Genomic DNA, 19,971 nt, shown 5'->3' on the forward strand with positions numbered 1-19,971 from the left:
CAGGCGTCAGATAGTACCTTAGCCTGATGGTCATTGGGGTCGTGGTAGCCCAGGTTAAACTCGCCTAGTAGCAATATTTGTGAGGTAGGTTTGGTGTTGTCCGAGAGTAAGGTCATAATGTCTTCTTCAAAGGTCCCGATGGGGCCTGGCGGTCTGTAAATTAGGGGGATGCTTAATGTGCTTGTCTTAGTTGTGGAGAGTTTAACTGTAAGTAATTTGCAGGACTTAATGATAGGCAAAGTGGTTACTCTGAGCCCTAGACTTGACTTAGCGATGAAGGCAATGCCGCCCCTTTTCGATGTGACGATCAGCTCTTACAATAGTGTAGCTTTCGGGTATAGCTAGTAGGAGTGAAGGTCCTGCAGCCTCGTGTAAGCAAGTTTTGGATACAGCTAAGAAGTCTATGTCTCCTTGTGTTAATTAAATCAGCTATGTCAGTGGCATGGGCCACCAGCGATCTAGCGTTAATTAGGGCACCTTTTAGCGGAAAGCTAGATGCGTCTGGGAGGTTAGTTTTAGTCTCTCCTAGGTTGTCTCTTTTTTTAGGAATTTTTAAGGTGCAGTTGTTAGTTACTATCGGGGTAGTAGGCGTCTCATGTGGTTTAGGCTGTAGGGAGAGGTTTCGGTTAAATCTAGAACACAGCCTGGCATTTCTTACATTAGTAGAGCAAGGCTGGTTAGGTGTAGGTTTCCTAGCATATAGGTTGATCCCTTGTGATGGGGTTATGGTTTCAGTGGCACCCGAATTAGCGACTAGGTTGGCATTAGGATCCTTGATAGTTTGGCATTAGGGTCCTTGATAGTTTGGCTTAATTGAGGTAGGAATGTAGTTGGTCTGATATTAAGGTAGTATGAGTGAGGGTGTGGGTGCATGTGTGTTGGTGTGTGTATGTATGTTTTTTGGTTTGGGGGGTAAAGGGGCTGGGGCTGGGGATGAAAGATGGGGATTCCCGCTGTAGATGGTGGGGGCGGATTGCAACAATGGGGAGTTTGGTGGGGGGTATTTGTTTTTTTTTTAAATGCTGGTTTTCCGATCAGGGAATTGTAAATCTGTCTTCTCTTGAGACCGTTCAAATGAGATCTTTTGACATAGAACCAAATATCAGCAGCCTGCAGATGTGAGCTATTTCTCCGAACTATGGGACTAACCTTGATTAGTGCTTTAAGTGCATGATGGGTGAAATGTCAATCTTTTCACAAAGAAGTAAATTCGATGCATCTCTCAATACAATGTAGTAGGCATTTTCAAGGTAGGGCTCTGTGAATAATATATAGAGCTCTGCTTCAATTTGTGGTACAGGAGTAATAGTATTGGACAATTACTCGTAAGGAACAGACCATTATGCCTATGTGGACCAATCCACAACGCCTAAAGCTCAACATGTATGTATGCTACTTAAGTGTACTAATGTATGTGCCATCAATGTATGAGGACTATGTCCCTGGTAGAAAAGACTAACCTGAGCGGTAGCTTCAAATGCACAACAGGCGAAATTGTGGTTATATCACCTGCCACGCGATTTGGTGTATCCCTTGACATAATGCTGTCGTCATATTCAATGGGAAACCAATAGAAACTACACAGGCTCTATTTCAGAATGTAAAACTATTAAGCAAGTACACACGTTGATCATTCACCTTTTTTCTAGTGGGAGGCTAGATAACAATGCAGAGTACAATTAAAGAAAAATGGCAGTGCCACTATCAACAAATGCTTAAAAGTGTGTTGCAGTTTTTCACTGGAATGCTCATAGAAAAGCAAGGTGGTGTGAGGGTTCCCAATCAAAGACTTACAACACATGAATATGAGGAAGTAAAATCTTGCACACATACCTATGGGAAGTCTGCTACATCATCATCAGTTCGAACGACAAAGCATCCACGGCCGCACAGGCAGAATAGCAGAACAATGTTGTCATGAAGATGGATGACATATTTGTAAGCACTTTGCACCTTGTTGGGTACTAACCTTGATGCACTTCATGATTCACTGTTGTAAACTATTGCACTGAGTTCTTGTTTGCTCTCCAGTATATATATATATTTTTTAATGTGGTACGATTTTAAACTTTTTGTAAATCAATAAAATGTGTTCATGTTAGTTGAAAAACCTACGAGCAATTGTGTTTCAGTTGCAAGCTACAAATTCAGTTTATATAAAATACTAACTGTCCCCGGCCACGCATTGCTGTGGCTTAGTCTGGTTAAATGGAAAAGAAAGAAAAAGCGCACGTTTCTAATATGTTTAATTTCACAATGCTTGTGGGTAGTTTTAAATGGCTCTGGCGGTTCTCCAAGTTGAGGCAGTTTAATTTTTCCGGCGGCGCAACACATTCCTTTCGTTTCTCCATTAAATTTCAGAGCCTGGCAATAAGGACACACTTCAGTCATGGTGCCGATGAGACCTTGCGGGCTCAAACTATAATCATCAGCTGGGTTGTACCGGAATGCAAGTCGATTGTAATCGCGTGAATGCTGAGCACGGAGTCGTCTTTGACGCTGATCTGCTATTTTTTGTTGACATCTTTCAGCCACTCTCAGCCTGTCAAGTTCATTCTGTTGAGAACGAAGCAGATCTGAAGCTGCAGAACGCGATCACCGTGCCCGCAACCGTGCATCCTGAAGTCTGGCTGCACGTCGTTCTGCTGCTTCCTCGGCACATATTTGAGCCATTCTAAATCGGAAATATTGAAATGGAATCGTAAAATATTTAGTATAGTGTGTGTTGCTTTTACATCCAACAGATGGCGCTGTTTTCCAGAAAAAGCATGTTTTTACCTGTCACAGGTGTGATATCTATGTATAGTAGGCATATAAAAACACGCGCCTATTTGAATGCAATGTTGTGTCAAAATTTCAAAGCAATTGGTGAAGAACTTTCGGAGATTTAAGATTGTGAACAAACGAACTTTTACATTTTTATTTATATAGATAACTTATGGGACTAAGTGCCCTTGTGTGGTGACAGGGCTCGGTGGCCTATTTTATCGTATGTGATTGTATTGTACTCCCCTGGATGCAGACACAGGACCGTGGTAGTTGAGATTGTAGGCAAAAAGATCCCCTTGAAGGGACCCCCACCAGTGGAACAGATATTTCACCACTTGGGGTCGGAGTTGCCACTTGTGGTTGGCTTCCGTGAGGCGGCTCAGTTGATCCGCTTCTGTGTTTCATGCTCCAGGCAGGTGAACTGCATGCAGCCAGATGTTGTGTTGAACAGCCCATTCCCACGGTCAGACATGTAAGGGGAGGAGACTTGTTCCCCCCTGCTTGTTGATGAAGAACATTGAGATGGAATTGTCCATATTTATTGATACCATCTTGCCCTGAATATTGAAGAAAAGGCATTCCATGCCAAGCAAATTGCTTTCAGTTCCAGGTAGTTGATATCCTGAGCGTGGTCCTCCTCCACCCACAGGTCAAAGACCTGAAGGTTGTTTAATGTTACCCCCCAGGCCAGGAGAGAAGAATCCATTGTGATCACCATCTGGGAGAATGGGGTGGGAGGGGTCATGGAAAAGAACCCCCTCTGTCAGATTTTGAGGCTTGGCCCACCAAATTAAGTGCTGGGTCAAGTCTTGGGGGATTTTAAACAGTTGTGACTGAAGATCTGATACCTGGGACCAGGAGAGTCTCTGTGTTATCTGGGTCCGTCACATTTTTAACCTAGCCAGAGGGACTGTTCGAGCGCAGGATGCCATCAATCTCAGCAGCCTCTGGAACCTCCACACAGTGGTGTTGGCGAAGGAAAGGAACAGGTTTGCTGTAATTCGGTTACCCTCTCGATAGTTGGAAAGACTTTGGCTAGTCAGGTGTCCCCAAAGGAAGTCTGTGCAAAACCAAGGGTTCATTGTGTGAAATTTGACTTCAAGTTCACTGACAGATACAGGTCATATAGCAAGTCCAGGAGGTAGCAGAGCAGAGCCTCTACCTTTTCCTGTAAACTGACCCCTTACCAGCCAGTACTGGTAGACATGTATAACCTGGAGACAGAGAAACAAGGCTACTGTCAGTATCATTTTTGTGAACACTCTGGTTGCTGAATTGAGGCCAAAAGCAAGAACCCGAAACTACCGCCCCACCGGAAATCTCAGAAACCTCCATTGCAGGGGCCATACAGGGATATGCATGCAAGCATCATTCAGATCCACTGCACAGATCCAATCTCCCTGATGCAAGTCTGAGCGGACTTGTGCAGGGGTAATTATCTTAAATTTCTTGAGAAGGAAAAAATGGAACTCTGCAAGATCCAGAAGGTGCACAGGTCTGTCCTGTTGGACTTTGGCACCATGATCAGACGAGAGTAGAAACCCAGTTCAGCTTCTGGACTTGACCTCCTCTGTGGCTTTCGTCTCCAGTAGGCTGGAGATTTCTCACCTGAGAGAGGGAGACCCAATGTGGATCAGAAGGGGAAGGTAGCAGGAGCCTGAATCCCCGGCTGGTCACAGACAACACACAGGAGTGCAAAGTTATGGTCTCCCAGGCACCCATAAATAGGGAAGGTCTCCCTCCTACTGCAGTTCCATGGAACCGAGCCCCAACATTTAGGTGTTTTATCGGCAGAATAGGCTGAAGAACTAGTTGAAGCTATGGTTTGGAGGAAGAAAACCAACCCTAATAGAGGTTTTCTGTTGCTTTTTCCTTTGGGTGCTGGACGACCTGTCTTATAGTCTCGCCTTTCACTCCTGAAAACCCTTGAAACCAGGGAAGGGTCTGGAGCGTGCATAGGCCCTAAACCATGGTGACTGCTTGGTTGATGCCGTTGTTGTGTTAGCACAGACAGTGACTTTGCTGTTATTGTGCTAGCCTTCTTTTGCACTAGCTACTCATCTGTTGAACTGTGGAATAAATATAGTCTGTCGCACAGGAGGTCAAGAACTTTATCCTGTACCTCCTTTGTACGTTTTGTGGCATGAAAGTATGCTTATCTACATGCATCAGTTCCCATCACAAACCACTCTACCCAAAGAACCTGGTGCGCCACCGACTCCAGCAGATCTTGTGCGACCATCCTGGAATTCGCAAGGCCGCCTATAAACTCATCAAGTTGCTCAGGTGGAATGAACTTCTCAAATTCCCCTAGATCCTTCGGTTTGGGGTTGTTTGTTCCTCTGATAAGTGTTTGCGGCAAACTGTTTGAAATTAATCTGCTCGCATGCAAACAATTATCAGACTAAGAACATCCCCAATCGCTACACATATTCACCCAAAATACCCCCTCCCCACCTCTACTTAACTGCCTGCTCGCCTCCAGGTCCACGGTAAACCTGCAGGGTAAGATCCGTCCATATTTTCTTCTTTCTTTTTTCCGGTCCCCTGCAACCCCCAAGGCCAAACATAGCAAACATGGGGAGTAGTGGACACCCCCGCAACCCTCATTCCACATGTTCGGTATGTTTTATAATTGATTGAATGGTACTGGCCGAATTCGGCCGAATGTACCATTCAATCGATTCATAATATAATCGGTCAGTTAGGCTAATACTGATCCTTCCACAGCCTCGGTTTCATAGCTGCTGAGAGTGCTGTGGTATTAGTTTCCCTAAGCAAGAGGGCAGAGTTAGCGAAGATCTCTTTGCTCAGCACTTGTTGTCAGAACCTGCTTGTTGGCCTGTGAAAGTTTGGAGTGTTTCTTCTTTGTTGACTCAAGCTGCCCACGCTTCTTGGAGGTGCGGGTCTTGTGGAGGTAAGGACATGTTTCTTCCGACGCCCCTCTGTCGGGTAGTAGTTCAGTTATCCGATATAAAGACAGTATTCTCAGGGAAGAGTAGGAGCAACCTCGTAAGTTTGTGGATGCAGGAGCCCAGGGAGGAGTTGTAGCGGTTTGAAGGCACTGCAACCATTGCAAGCCCAGGAAGGAGGAGCAGCGGTCCGAAGTTAACCGCAACTATTGGAAGTCCAAAAAGGAGGGGCCTCGGTCCGAGGGCAATCGCCCTAAGGCTGCAGGTCACGGTCGAACAGTCCAGGAAGGGTGGAACAGGATGGAACCGCTTGAGAAGAGATTCCAAGGTAGGGGTGCTTATCTAGCTGTGTTGGTTTTCCCAGGAGTTAGACCGTGGATCCGAAAGCGGTGTCCGCCATGTTGGGGGGGCATGTGAGTTCACTCTGGTACAATTCCGTATAGACCAGGATGACCAGTGGGGACAGAAGCGAGATTTCATGACACTTGTGAGGTTGCTGAGGAAGATGACATCCTTTTGAAGGCTTAACCCTGATTTTTCCAGACTCTTAATGGATTCAGACCCTGCTAGCACCGCTCCCTTTAAGAGTGGAGGGTCAGGGAAAGGGATTTCAAGGAATCCCATCAGGTCCATAGCCTGTTGTGAAAGGCTGGTGCTGCCAAGGGGAGCAGGATCCTGGAGGAACCATGGAAGAGGAGGAGGGCTAGAGATTTCCAGAGGTTTAAGAATGATTTCCTTGAAAATGCCCTTAAAGTACTCCCTCATAGCATCCAAATGAAATAATGCGTGGAACATATGAAAGAAAGCATCTTCAGAATCATGTGGTCTCTGTAGTTGAGGACCAGACCTCTGAGGTGGCGTAGGCCTGGACCATGATTCTGGGGAGATTGTCTAGACATCCACAGATCTGCTTTATACAGCAGAGAGGAGGTGATGGGCAGAGACAGAGTTGGTGGTAAGGACATCGAAGTAGGTGCTGAACATTCCACTTTAGGGGTAAAAGGTTCACCATCTAAAGCCGAAATAGGCCGAAGATGCAGAGGAAATGACCTTGGAGATGTTGGTGGTATAAGATTCAAAATTCAGCCTTCCATCCCAGCTCCCCTGAGTACAAGAGTCAGGCTTCGTCAAAGAGGGGCTCTTTTCCACAATGTACCTCTCTGCTGTTTCAGTTGGGACAGACAGAGGTGTCAATTGAATAAAAGAGCGGGGAGAACACACACTGCCAATACCAAAGCTGCAAAGGAATACAAAGATATTAGACAGTGTTGAGATTATGCAAGTGATTAGAACAGTTGAAATAATTGGGCAACTACCTAGATAGATATTGGAGTGAAGTTTCCCCGGGATGATCTACAAAGAATAACACAAATGAGTGGAAATGCTCTAAATCAGTATTGGTTCCAACTATAGCTATAGAATTGATAACAACTGACCTGAGTAAAGATAAATGGAGGAAGAGGAGTCCAGGATTCTGAAGACAACGACAGGAAAAAATAACAAACAGGGAAGTTATTATAGGGAAGGAACCCCGAACGGCACGAGGGATGCACTAGTGCCGGGTTGGTGCAGTTCAGGAAAGCGTTTATATGCACGTAAGAGCAATCTCACAGGAAAGTCACTCAATGTCCCAGAATCCAACAGAAGACAAATATCCAAACTAGTCGTGGAGGTAACAAATAGCAAAGATGAGGATTGTCAATCAAGTATGTACCTGAGTACACGAGTATAGTTGAGTAGCCGTTGAGATGATCCAGATAGTAGACAGCAATTTGGTGTGCAGAGCGGCAACCAGGAATAAGAACCGCAAGACACAGAAGAGAGCCAGATCCAGTAGCGTTCCGAGTCCAACAACCAGACGAGCACGACAGGAACAAAGGAGGAGACGAGGCAATCCAAAAGTCAGGCAAAGGTCAAAACCAGGAGTTTAGATGAGGAATCGTGTAGGGAGACACGAAGAGGAAACGGACGAAACCGCGTGTAGCTGGAAACGCTAATTAGCAGCAACGAGCCCCTTGGAAGATGGTGGTTTTATAGTCGTAAGAGGGGCGTGGCTTGCTGTACGTCTTCTACATACAAGACGTGTCAGGTGGTGCGTCGACGTTTGTACAGACGCCATGGTAGCTTGTACCTGGACCATAGAGGAGCCTGCAAAGAAGTCGTATTCTGCAAGGAGGCCCGCGGGGAAGCCTGAAGTGTAACAGAGCTCTGGAAAGAGACCTAAATGGATCCCGTCCCAACGACGCACTTGGAGTGGATTTGAGATTATCCTTTGGCGCCGAAGACGCTGTAGCAGTCACAGAGGGTGAAACACCTAAAGGAGCTGGCTACAGTTTGGTCTCTGACACTACCAAAAAGGCCCTTGTGGTGTTTAGCCCTCGTACAGGGAAGCTTGTGGGGTGCCGGTATCAGAGTTAGCCCTCAGTGAGAGACCCTCAGGGGTAGCCCCGGTGTATTTAGCCCCGGCCCGGGTAACTTCAGCAGCACCAGGAAAAAGTTTAGCCCTGCTTGAGGGAAACTTAGAGGGGTTTCCGGTAGATTTAGCACCCAATGGGGCAACCTTGGCCTTGCCAGTGTTAACTTTAGCCCTTCTAGAAGGAACCTCAGGGGAGACCCCAGTAACTTAAGCCCCCAAAGGGGGAACCTCGGCTTTGCCAGTATGTACTTTAGCCCTGTGTTGGGGAACCTTGGAGCGAGTTCCGATATCCAATTTAGCCCTGAGGGCCTTGAGACAAGTCCTGGTAGTGCTAGGATGCAGCTGACCCCTCCCTTGACCGGAGACCTCCTTAGAGGAACCCCCAGCCCGGGGTACCCTGAAAAAGAAATCTCTTCCCGGTTGATGTTTCTTCAACAAGACGAACTCCTGTATGTACTATGGCGCTACCTGACTGAAGACTTCTTCCCAGCGTTGAAGAAGTCGAGTGAGGTCCTGTGCTGAAAGTGCGTGACAGGCAAAGCATGTATCCCACCTGTGATCTGGGCTGAGGCACTCCAAGCACAGGGCTTGAGGTTCTGACGCTGAGTAGCTTTGACTGCACAATGCGCAGGAGGCAAATCCCTTTAGTCCCAGCATACGTGGATGAAAAATACCAGAGGCGAGGGAGAAAGAAATTCTGACAGAAGGAAAAAAGGCTGGGAAAAAAGTACCTGCAGGTGCTAAAGCATCAAACCCCGACCATGCAGAGAAGACTGAGGAGCTAGGCCCGAAGGCAGTGCTTGGGGAGGTGGGCCTGTGGCCACGCATGTGCTCATGCACGCAACATAAAAAGACAGAACATTTTTGTATGGTGCTACAAAATGTCCTGGTCCAGTCCCAAAGGAAGGAATGTCTCACAAGTATGGAGGAAAGAAGACGGGACATAGGAGTACAATCTGCTGAAAGAAATACAAAACACTTATGGTTGAAGGTCCAGTTTTGTATCCTAAGCCATACTGTGCATTTCATTCTTGTCCTTCGATGGCCTTATAAGACAGTCACAAACGATTCAGAGCCCAAGTACCAAAAGAAACCAGCTGTGAAGCTACTCCATCCTAGGATCATCATAAAAGCAGGTAAGGTCACATTAAAAAGGGACACCTCACCACATACTTTTCTGAATGTTTTTGGTGTGCAAAAGAAAAGGTTCACACTGAAAGTCAAACAATTTGATCTTTGAAAAGAAACAGAGAACACTTCTTTGCTCCAATTCGAATTTTGTGCATCATTCACATTTGCAAAGCCAAACATAATGTAAAATTGCACACACCTACACATTATAAAAGATATATACATTACAAAATATATTGTACAAGTATAATATATTAAAGTGGAATAAAATGTTGAATTTCGCCAAATTAAAATAGGCATATGTAGTCATGAAATTCGAATAAATCTGCTTCTGGGTAACCAACTGTGCTCAGTTGATAAAAGAAAATAAGGGCTTACATGTACCGGTTGCTTCATCTCCATGAGGGCAACAGGAATTGGGTTTTAAGATAATGAAACAAAATTAATTGGATTTGCCCTTCGGAAAAAATTCTCATTAAAGTCACCAATACACAAATGCAGAACTCTGGGCCTCATTAAGAGGTCGGTGGTAACCCGCTGGTGCTACCTCGTAACAGCGTGTAACAGCGTTCCGGCACATGATTTCCCGGTTCCACCGGGATATTACAAGTCCCGGCGGCCTGGGGAAACTTTAAGTCCCCATTCCCGTGGGACGGAAGCTCTGGCACTGTTATCAACGGTGCCGGTGCTGGTATCTGCAGGCATTCTCGTAGTCTGACGGTCCGGAAAGGGTGCCGATACATTGCTACCAGCACTCTTATTTTCGGACAGCCAGACTCGGAATGAGGCCCTGTGTGCCTTTTTGAGTAGTGTTTAAAAAATGTGCCGGGGCATTTTAAAACTACAACGTGCTAAATTGCTATAATCTATAGGGGCTGTTGAAAGTACATGCTAGCAGAGTAAGAGAGAATTGGTAGGTTCATAAAAAAAAGTTTGAATGAGCATCTTACAGGAACATTAGCTACAAGCGCACTTCATCAGACTACGTTTATATAGACATCAGAGCCAATATATTTGCGATTTTCTGCACGTCCATTTCTTTTTTTTTTTTTACTTTATTTTAGTACAGTGTAAAACAGTCATCTACAGGAACAGTATGTCAGTAGGGTACAGATATTGGCCCTCATCAGGAGGTTGGAGGTAACCATGCTGCTTTTAGCGGCATGGTTGCCTCCTTACCGCAATCCGGGCCCGGGTCCCTCGAATGAGGACTTACCGGGCCATCGTGACCTTGGCGGACCCAGTAATTCCCCATCCGAGGAACCCGGATCGGTCCATCCCCATTCCCATTCGAGTCCCCATAGGGCTCAATGGGAATGGGGATGGAGCTAACAATGGGCCCGTTAATGACGGGCCTGTTAGCTCCCTGGTGTCCTCGCGGGACCCGGTATGGACGCCTGGTTTTTCCAGGCACCCATTGCGGGTCCCGCGAGGAGACCTCGTGGTAGGGTGGAATGGGTTTACCGGCACCTTTACCGGTGCCGGTAAACCCATTCCGCCAACCTTATGATGAGGGCCATTGTGCACAATCATCAACAACTCTTTTCCTCAGCTAATGCAATGTACATGTACATATCTTGCGCGGGGGACTTAGTCCGTACATCCTGTCTGCCTACATAGGTATTTCTTGAAGGGTTCCCAAATATTCCCTGGTCTGCATGTCGGGGGAATCGACAATATGTATGTTTCCTCACATTCATTGGCGTGTGTCATTTCTTTTAACCACATATTAACAGTCGGAGCAATTTTGGATTTCCATTTAAGTAAAATACATTATTTGGCAATGAGACGACCTACATTAAAAAATCGCCTTTTTTTTTGGGGAGACCTTACCTATGTCCTCAAACAAGTACTTGGGGAATGTTAACACCGGGGGACCACCAGTGCACTCATTTAATACTGCAGCCACTGCAGACCAGAATTGAGCAATTTTAGGACAGGACCAGTACATGTGATACGCATCAGCGGCAGCAGCATAGCATTTATTACATTTGGGACTCACTGAGGGGGCAAACTTGGAGATCTTCACCGGGGTGTAATGAAGCCTATTAAGTATTTTAAACTGGATCAACCTGTGCCTATCATTTAAGGAGACGTCCCTGGTGAGACGACACCATTGCGCCCATCTAGCGGCATCTATTGGAGAGCCCAGGTGCTCCTCCCAGGCCAGCCTGGCAGCCCCAGGAGTGGGATGAACATCTTGACATTTCTTATATAAGGTAGAAATCAACCCCCGTGTGTAGCCAGTAGCTGTTACCGACTCCAGAGGCTGACACGCTTCTGGCTCCTTAGGAAATGAAGGCCATTTCGCCCTGACCGCAGCCCTCATTCGATAGTACTGTAGTGTTTTGATCGGGCAAGGCCCCAGTTTCTCTGCAAGAATGGGTAAAGATCCAAACGTGCCGTTGGGGAAGAGATCCTGCAGTAGCATCTCACTGGAGGGATCCCAGCTTCTTTGGATAGAGTGATCATATGTTGGGGAGAGTCCGGGGCAACACCAAAGTGGAATAGAGCCAGCGTAAGGTTCGGGAGCCTACAGCCTCGCCCATGCATTGACAGTGGTCCGAACCGGATCGAATGTGCAGGTGTCTGGGTGACTGTGGGTGAGAACAATTGTGTCCAACTCTGTGGGGTAGGCACTGAGTCTTTCGACGTCTGTGTGTAGGGGGCGAGTGTGTGCGGTGTACCAGTGACTGGGAAAGTGTGCTTGGGCTACTTCATAATATAGCTCAAAGTCAGGGGCCTGAAGGCCACCCTGTTCATACAGTTTAGTCATAGCCTCCCATTTCATGCGAGGGGTGTCATCGCCCCAGGTGAAGCCTATTGCCATGGACCGGAGCTTATCAAAAAACACCCCCCATGACCACATCGGGATATTGACAAAGTAGTATAGCAACTTGGGCACAACAATCATTTTCAGCAGCGAAATCCTGCCATACAGCGAGATGGGTATTCTAGCCCATAGTTTCAATTTGTCTGCCAGTGTGAGCATATATTTCATGTGATTCTCGAGAAGGAGTGTGTTATGCTGTCGCGTAATCACTATGCCCAGGTATTTCATCTTTTCAGGTACCCACCAAAAGCCCTGGAGATCCGCCGAGGGAGTTGTGGGCTTATTTAAGGGTAACAGCTCCGATTTGGACTTGTTAATGTGGTATCCCGAGTATATAGAGAATTTCTGGACTTTTTCTAACAGTGGGGCTAGGTGACACCACTGGATCTCTTATATAGAGCAATGAGTCGTCCGCATATAAAGAGATTATGTGCATGGGGACGGTCATAGGCAGATCCTGATGTATATGTCTGAGTCGCATAATGCATGCAAGAGGTTCAATAGTGAGGGCAAGGAGTAACGGCGACAGAGGGAATCCCTGGCGAGTGCCACGGCAAGTAGGAACAGGGGAGAAATTGAGGCACCCGTCCTAACTCTCGTCTTCGGGGAACAGTTAAGTAGGCGCACACATTGGATATAGAACTCTCCTAGGCCCATCCAACGCAGCACGGAAAACAAAAACTGCCACGAGACCAAATCAAACGCCTTCTCAACATCTAATGAGGCAGCCACGGCTTGCGCATCTGGGTTAAGCTGTGCAATGAAGTTTGCCCATGCTAGCTGCACTGGTCAGTCTTGATTCTATTAAAGACAAGGAGGCGAGCATTATGCTTAACTCTTTAATTTGCCACCAACACAGCAATTCAAAATGTATATAAACTTTTCAAAACAAATGTTTCTTTCTGCGTTTAGTAAAATAAATCTTTTAGTTGAAAAGTTTTTTCTTCTCTCTAGAGGCTCCACACAGTTTCCACTACAAGTCCCATGAGCCTCCTCGTAACCAGTAGTCCTTCCTCCACCAATCGGTGCTTATCCCTCCTATAAGGACCAACAGGACAAGGTTCCTTCCTCTTTCTTTGTCTGCAGATAGTCCAAAGTCAATATAACTTTTCAACTTTTAACTCCTCCGCGAGGCAACTGTGATCACGGCCGGCAATCCATTTGGTCCAATGGAACAACTGGCTCACTATCGCATCAGCTTGCTGCGACTTCATGCGGGTTTCTGTTCATGCCCTAAGAGAGCGACAAAAATATCATGAGGGTGGGAATGCGATGCCTTGACACAGATCAGTAGGCACAATATACGTTCCACTATGTAATCATTTTCCTCGCATTCATTTGGGTGGGATATAATGCTCGCCTCCTTGTCTTTAATAGAATCAAGACTGACCAGTGCAGCTAGCATGGCCAATTTTCATTCTATGACAAGACGGAGGCGAGCATTATGCTTGTTCAAAGCTTGCTACCACCCCACTAGCCACTTCTGAAACTGGCTTAAAGTAGAAAGTCTTAAAAGTGGATTCTGAGGACCAATCAGCTGATTTCATGATGTCTTGTAAGGACACTCCTACTGAAAAGGCCCTAGAAGCCATTGCGCCTAAGACAGAATGCGCGCCAAACAGGGCTAAATCTATGCCTGCCCACTGCATGACCTCTCTCACCCATCTAGCTATTGTCGCTGTGGCAATCGCATGATGGGGTTTTCTATGCGCAATTAGTAATTGAGTAACGCCTTGCGGCCTGACTAACGCTGTTGCGGTCTCGTAGTCTTTAATGCATTGCGCTACGCATAGTTTTTTTGTTTTCGGGGAAACAGGTGTAGGAAATCACTCTGGAATCGGATTTAGTCCTTTGCACAATAGTAAACGCTATTCCCTCTGGATAGAAGAACTTTCTGTCTATCTCTAATGCTTTTAGATCTGAAACTCTCCGGCATGCTGTCAGACAGAGCAGCATCACTAATTTCCCCTAAAGCTGAGATCTAGATAGCTGATCATTTTCTGGCCATCTCATGAACAATTGTAAAACGTCACGGACGTCCCACAAGGAAGAGTACTTGGGTTCCGGCGGCCTCTTGAGCCTAATCCCTCTGAGTAGCCTGTGCACTGCTGGGTGCTCTCCTACGGGAGCTGCTTCCACCCTGTCGTGCCCTGCTGATAGAGCTGACCTATATACTCCCAAAGTCCTGTATGCACAGCCTTCGTGGAATTTGTCTGCTAGGAAGTTAATGAAGTGTACTACATGTGCTGAAACGGGATCCTGCTGGAGGTTTGAGCACCATCGCGACCAAGCATCCCATGCTGAACTATAGCTCCTAAAGGTGGAAGGCGCCCAGGAATCTCTAATACAGTCTGCACCAATCTGCGAAATTCCTGTCAGTTCCCATCTTTTCCTGAAATTCTGCAAGCTATTAGGTGCAGAGAGCCCGCATCCTCCAGAGGGTGATACAGGCCGGTTGGGCTGAGGAGTAGATCTGGTTGATGAGGGATTATCCTCGGAAAATCTGAGGAAAGTTCCATAACTACTGGAAACCAGGGCTGTGATTTCCAGAGGGGAACCACTAGTACTAGCTCTGCTTAGTCTCTGCGAACCTTCGCTAGAAGTCTTGTGATCGTTATGAAAGGCGGAAACGCGTAGTGAACTGGTCCTGTCCACGACTGTAGGAACGCATCTGTGCCCGCTGCCCCCGGGTCCATCCTCCAGCTGAAGTACTTGGTTGTTTGCGCATTCAGTCTGGATGCAAATAGATCTGTATCTAGAGGGCCCCACACTTGGTCTAGTCTGTGAAAGACTTGGGGAAGCAGCATCCAGTCACTGGAATCTGTCAGGTATCCCGAATTCCAGTCTATGTTGTTCTGAGCTCCTGGAAGATATTCCGCCGCTACTGCTATCTGATGTTGTAGGCAATAGTGCCAGAAATCTTTCGCTAGTTCTGCTAGCATTTTCGATCTGGTGCCACCCAGTTTGTTTATGTATCGTACTGCTGAGATGTTGCCCATCTTTAGCAGCACGGAGCAGTTGACTCTGCCCTTGGTGAAAGTCTGAACCGCGAAAGAGCCTGCTAGTAGCTCGAGACAGTTTATGTGCAGTTGCAACTCATCTTGTGACCATTTTCCCCCTGTCCCTCTGTCCACATCTTGCTCCCCACCCTGCTCTGCTTGCGTCGGATTCTATTATCAGCTCTGGTACATCGCCAAAGATGGCTCACCCGTTCCAGGCTTCCATGTTTTGCAGCCACCAATGCAGCTCTGAGATTACTTCGCTGTCTAATGTTATCAGCTGGTGGTAGCCTAGACCTCTTGCAGGTGCCTGCCCTTGAGTCTCTGAAGGGCTCTGTAATGCAGGGGACCTGGGAAAATGGCCTGAATGGAAGCTGCAAGAAGCCCTACTATCCTGGCTAGATATCGTAGCGAGATGATCTTCTTCGCTAGGGCTGTTCTGATCTCCTTCTTTATTGCTCTCACTTTCTGGTTCGGGAGTTCCAGAGTCGCTTTCACTGTGTCTATGGTAAACCCCAGAAATTCTATCCTTTGAACCGGCTGTAGTTGCGACTTGTCGAGGTTCACAAGAAAGCCTAGAGAAGATAGTAAGGTGAAAACCCAACGTACGTCGTTGGCTAGGTGTTAGGTCGAATTCTCCTTCTACGGCTAATTTCCCTCACCTAGTGAGTCCCCCAGCAGCTTTGCTGGATTTCTGGAGTTTATTTTTTCCACCTGGTAAGAGTGTACATCCTTTTTTCACTCTTACATGTGTTTTGGCCTATGTGTTTTTACTCATTGTGTGATCTTGGGCACTGGAGCACACCACTCCAGGTGCCCCTGTTCTTGTATGGGTTACACAGCACCTTCAGTGTAGTAACCCAGGGTTGTCTTTAAGACTGCCCTCTGACTCCATTTTGCTGGGGCTGACTACTGTCCCCCAGAGAAAGGTAAAGTTGTCATTTACTTTACATAGTCACTTTTACCACAGACCCAGTACATCCCATCTTACATGGAGTACTGGAAAGGGCTAATCTGTACCCCTTTTCTGTCTGTACCTCCCTGAGCATTGTTTCGCTCTTTTAACATTTAGACTTGGCTGGTGGCAGTGGTATCTACCCTAACTTTTCATAAGGCTATTTTAACAGCCTTAAGCATAAACTCGCTTGACCAAATCGTCTTTCTTTTGGCTCCGGTTGGGTTTATTTGCCATTTCTTTTTGTTAAAGTCCTTCTTGTGTTTTACTTTGCGCGGCAAACTAGGTTTGCCTCCTTTGTTCACCGTCTTCTGGCGGGCTTCTGCAGAGAAGCCCTCCTCTTGGCGCCTGGGTGTCTAGGTAGACTGAATGTGGGGAAGGGGTGTAGTCACCCCCTGCACAGGGCATCCTAGGAAACCCAAGTCGCACTTTGCCATGATTGGCTGAGGTGGTTGTCCCTGCTGGACAACCCCCCTGCTGCGTGATTGATAGCCAGGCTGTGTGAATGGGGGTTTTGCGCATAAAAGGCAGGTCTCTTGGGCTAGAAGTCAGTCGCCTCTGGAACTACAAGGAACCGAAGAGAAGCGGAGAGAACGACGGCTGCTGCAACTACCTCGTCCCGGTGAAGCCCTGCTGCAGTCCTGAGCTATCTACCCTTCGACGACTAAGAGAAGATACAGTCCGGAGTCTTCTTCCCTTGAGCCTGGTGGGGATAACCAGCTCATCTTCTTCAGACAGAGGTCTCTGTTGTGGTCGAAATCGCTGCACACTGCTGTAGTGGTCTGGATAGCCACCTGCCGAGCCTTTCCTGTTTTTAAGGAGCGCACCTTTTATTCGTTGTCACTGCTGCTGGCTTCATCCCTGTGTGGTGCAGACCTCCTTCAGACGTCCTCCTTCACAACAAAGCTCCAGGAATCGTGGGCCTGCGGGAAACCAACAGGAACAACTGCCAGGGCAAAATCTGCACCATTGGAATAAGGTACTGTGTTCTGCTCGAGGAAACTGGGTGAATTCCGTTTTCTTCATGCTCAAGGCTCGCCCTTGTCTTCCCTCCTTCTTATAACTTTTGCTTCCGAACATTGACAATATCAAAGTACTTTTGGGCTACGCTGAATCGTGAACTGTCTAACGGTGTGATCTTCGGCAACAGGTCTCCAGTGTCACTTAACCCTGGCTCCGGCCCTTTGACTTTTCAACTCCTGTTTCTGAGTGTTTCTCGATGCTGTCTGCCTAACCTAAATATTGCCTGTGATTTTTGCCTCCAACTCCCTCTGGGTATCTCAGGTGCTAAGTGTGTTTTTGCCCCGGTAGCATTTCATGTCACGGATACACTTTTATTTAGTAGACCGAACTGTCAAAAAGTGATCGCAACCATATCCGCGGTATCATGTTTTGTTCATAACACCGGTTCATTCAAACACAGGGTACTTACCTTGAGGCATAGAGCCTCATTACAGGTCGGGCGGTCCGGAAATGACAGTGGCGGTAAACCTGCCGCCACTGTTAATTCCGGACCGCCCGATCCCGACTTCTGCAGGTGGGAGGTGATGTTCCCGCCAGGTCTGACCTGGCGGGTTTAACACCGCCCGCCTGCAGGCAGACGTGGAAACACCAGCACCATCACGAGATGGTGCCGGTGTTTCCACTTCCCCATTCCCATTGAGTCCTATGGGACTCAATGGGAATGGGGATTTACCGAATTCCGCCTCCGGAATTCCCGGGACACCAGGGTTGTAATGCCCTGGTATTTCCGGGAGCCACGGAGGCAGAATGGTTTTACCGCCTCGGTTACCGCCGGACTCATAATGAGGCCCATACTGTACAAAGTGAATTGGTTAGTTGTAGTATATTTAACGTGTGGTTTTGTTTAAAGGTTAATAGAAGTGGTGTGTTTATAACTGATGGTTTAAAAATAAATGTACTTATATTTTTTACCTGAAACCTTGAGTGAGTGTTGGCTTGAGCCACAGTAATTGTGGTCCCGTTGTGTAATCTCTGCTACTGCTCATATACTCTTGAGATAAGCCTGGCTGCTCTGCTACTGCTACCACTATAACTTAGTAGTACAGGCTTGTACCAAAGGTAAAACTTGTATTGCCACCTGTGGTCTTAATTGTGTGTAGTGGTCCCTAAGGGCACTGCACAGGATTCTGCCTAACACTAGGGAGAATTTGTTCTGGCTTAGGATCAGAATATCGTCTAGATATATTATGATCCAAATGCCTCTTTCTCTTATGGCTGCCGCCACTGGCCTCATCAGTTTGGTGAAGGCCCATGGGGCTGAGGCGAGGCCGAAAGATAGGCATTTGAAGCGCCACACCTCCCTGTTCCAGCGAAAACATAGGTACCTGCGGTGGGCTTCTGCTATTGGCACTGTGAGATATGCGTCTTTCAGATCCAGATGCGCTAACCATTCTTTATTGCTCTCACTTTCTGGTTCGGGAGTTCCAGAGTCGCTTTCACTGTGTCTATGGTAAACCCCAGAAATTCTATCCTTTGAACCGGCTGTAGTTGCGACTTCGCGCAACAGGTCTCTGAGAAGATGGATTCCCTCCATCTTTTTTTTTTTTAAAAACATTTATTTTATTAAGAGAGCAGGTTAGCATTCAGACTGTCCACAAAAGATAGAATTTGACATGGTGTTGAGGCATGTACGGTACTGGCACAGATATACAGAGTAACAAGAAAAACACAACAAACATCACACATCATGGTGAAGAGAGAGGCGTAGCATCCTCGTCCGGTATCTGGGAACACAAGTAAATACATAACAGCGACCAAATGTCTTTGGGCCGACACTGTGTCGGGACCGATAAAACAAAAAGTTCTTCATCGTCGTTTACCAAACATAAGTCTTTTAAGAAATTGGCTCTGGATGGTGCAGTTGTAGACTTCCATGATTTAAGGATACAGCGCTTGGCGACAACACATGAAATATTAAATAAGCGCCTCGTAGTTTCTTTCACCTTACTAATGTCACCAAGCAAGTACTTCAAAGGGGACAGAGTCGCCGGAATCGACGTTATGTCTTCAAGGAGTTCTGCCACTTCCCGCCAGAATTCCATAATCAAAGGGCATGACCAGTAAGGACCCGCGTTTGGTGCATTGCACTTGGGGCAGGCTCCCGTGCAACTCTCAACAAATTTGGCTAGTCTGGCGGGGGAATAGTGAAGCTGATTCAGAACTTTAAACTGGATCAGCCGTAGCCCTGCGTTCATAGAGACGGATCTGGTGAGTTGACAGAAGCGTGACCACCGTATTTCATCAATCTGAGTGCCTGTATCCCGCTCCCAGGTTTCTCTCATCATATTACGTGACAGGGAGTGGGTCTGTACTAATGAGTATACCAACGAGACCCCTTTATTGTGACTGTTAGGGGATACTATTGCCCTAATACATTCATGCACCTGGGGTTCGAACGGGAAAGATGGCCATCTAGCCGCAAAAGCAGTTTTCATAAGATGATATTGAAAGCGTTTAAGTAGGTCTCCTCCCACCATCCCGATGAAGTCAGTGAGTTCACAGAATGTGCCATTTGGGAACATGTCCCTTAGTGTGAATAGCTTGTTAGGATCCCAGGATTGTTGAATGGCTTTATCAATGTTGGGGATATACTCGAGAAGTTCCACAGGGGGACCTCCGGGTAATAGGGGGTCTCAAGGCCTAATCTGTTATATATCTTGGCCCATGCGCGTATGGTTGTATATACCGGGTCAAACGGGCATATGTCTCCATAGACAGGGTTAAGAAGAACTGATCTGATATCATTGGGGCGATCAGCATGTTTCTCCATGGGAATGTGGGGAGATGTGTCCTCAGGGTCAAACCAGTGTTTAACAAATTGAGCCTGTGCAGGCAGATAATATAGTTCAAAATCTGGTGCAGCAATGCCACCCCGTGAGAACGCTTCCACCATCTTATCCCACCCCAATCTGGCCGTCTTCCCATTCCAAATG

General features: G+C 47.0%; 1 protein-coding gene across 2 annotated transcripts in view; it reads right to left on the reverse strand.

Moving 5' to 3' along the window:
- The window catches only part of LOC138471810 (syncytin-A-like), a 57,757-nt gene that overhangs the window by 25,506 nt on the left and 12,280 nt on the right, over positions 1 to 19,971 (reverse strand). The window contains exon 2 of one of the 2 annotated variants that reach the window (XR_011268517.1): positions 12,887 to 13,294. The exons of the other annotated variant lie outside the window; for it this stretch is intronic. The gene's annotated coding sequence lies outside the window, so the exon portion shown is untranslated. Of the gene's footprint in view, positions 1 to 12,886; positions 13,295 to 19,971 lie in introns of those variants that run through there. 2 annotated transcript variants of the gene reach the window in all.

Source organism: Ambystoma mexicanum, chromosome 8 (genome assembly GCF_040938575.1).
Source record: "Ambystoma mexicanum isolate Mex_15411 chromosome 8, UKY_AmexF1_1, whole genome shotgun sequence".
Lineage (NCBI taxonomy): Eukaryota > Metazoa > Chordata > Amphibia > Caudata > Ambystomatidae > Ambystoma > Ambystoma mexicanum.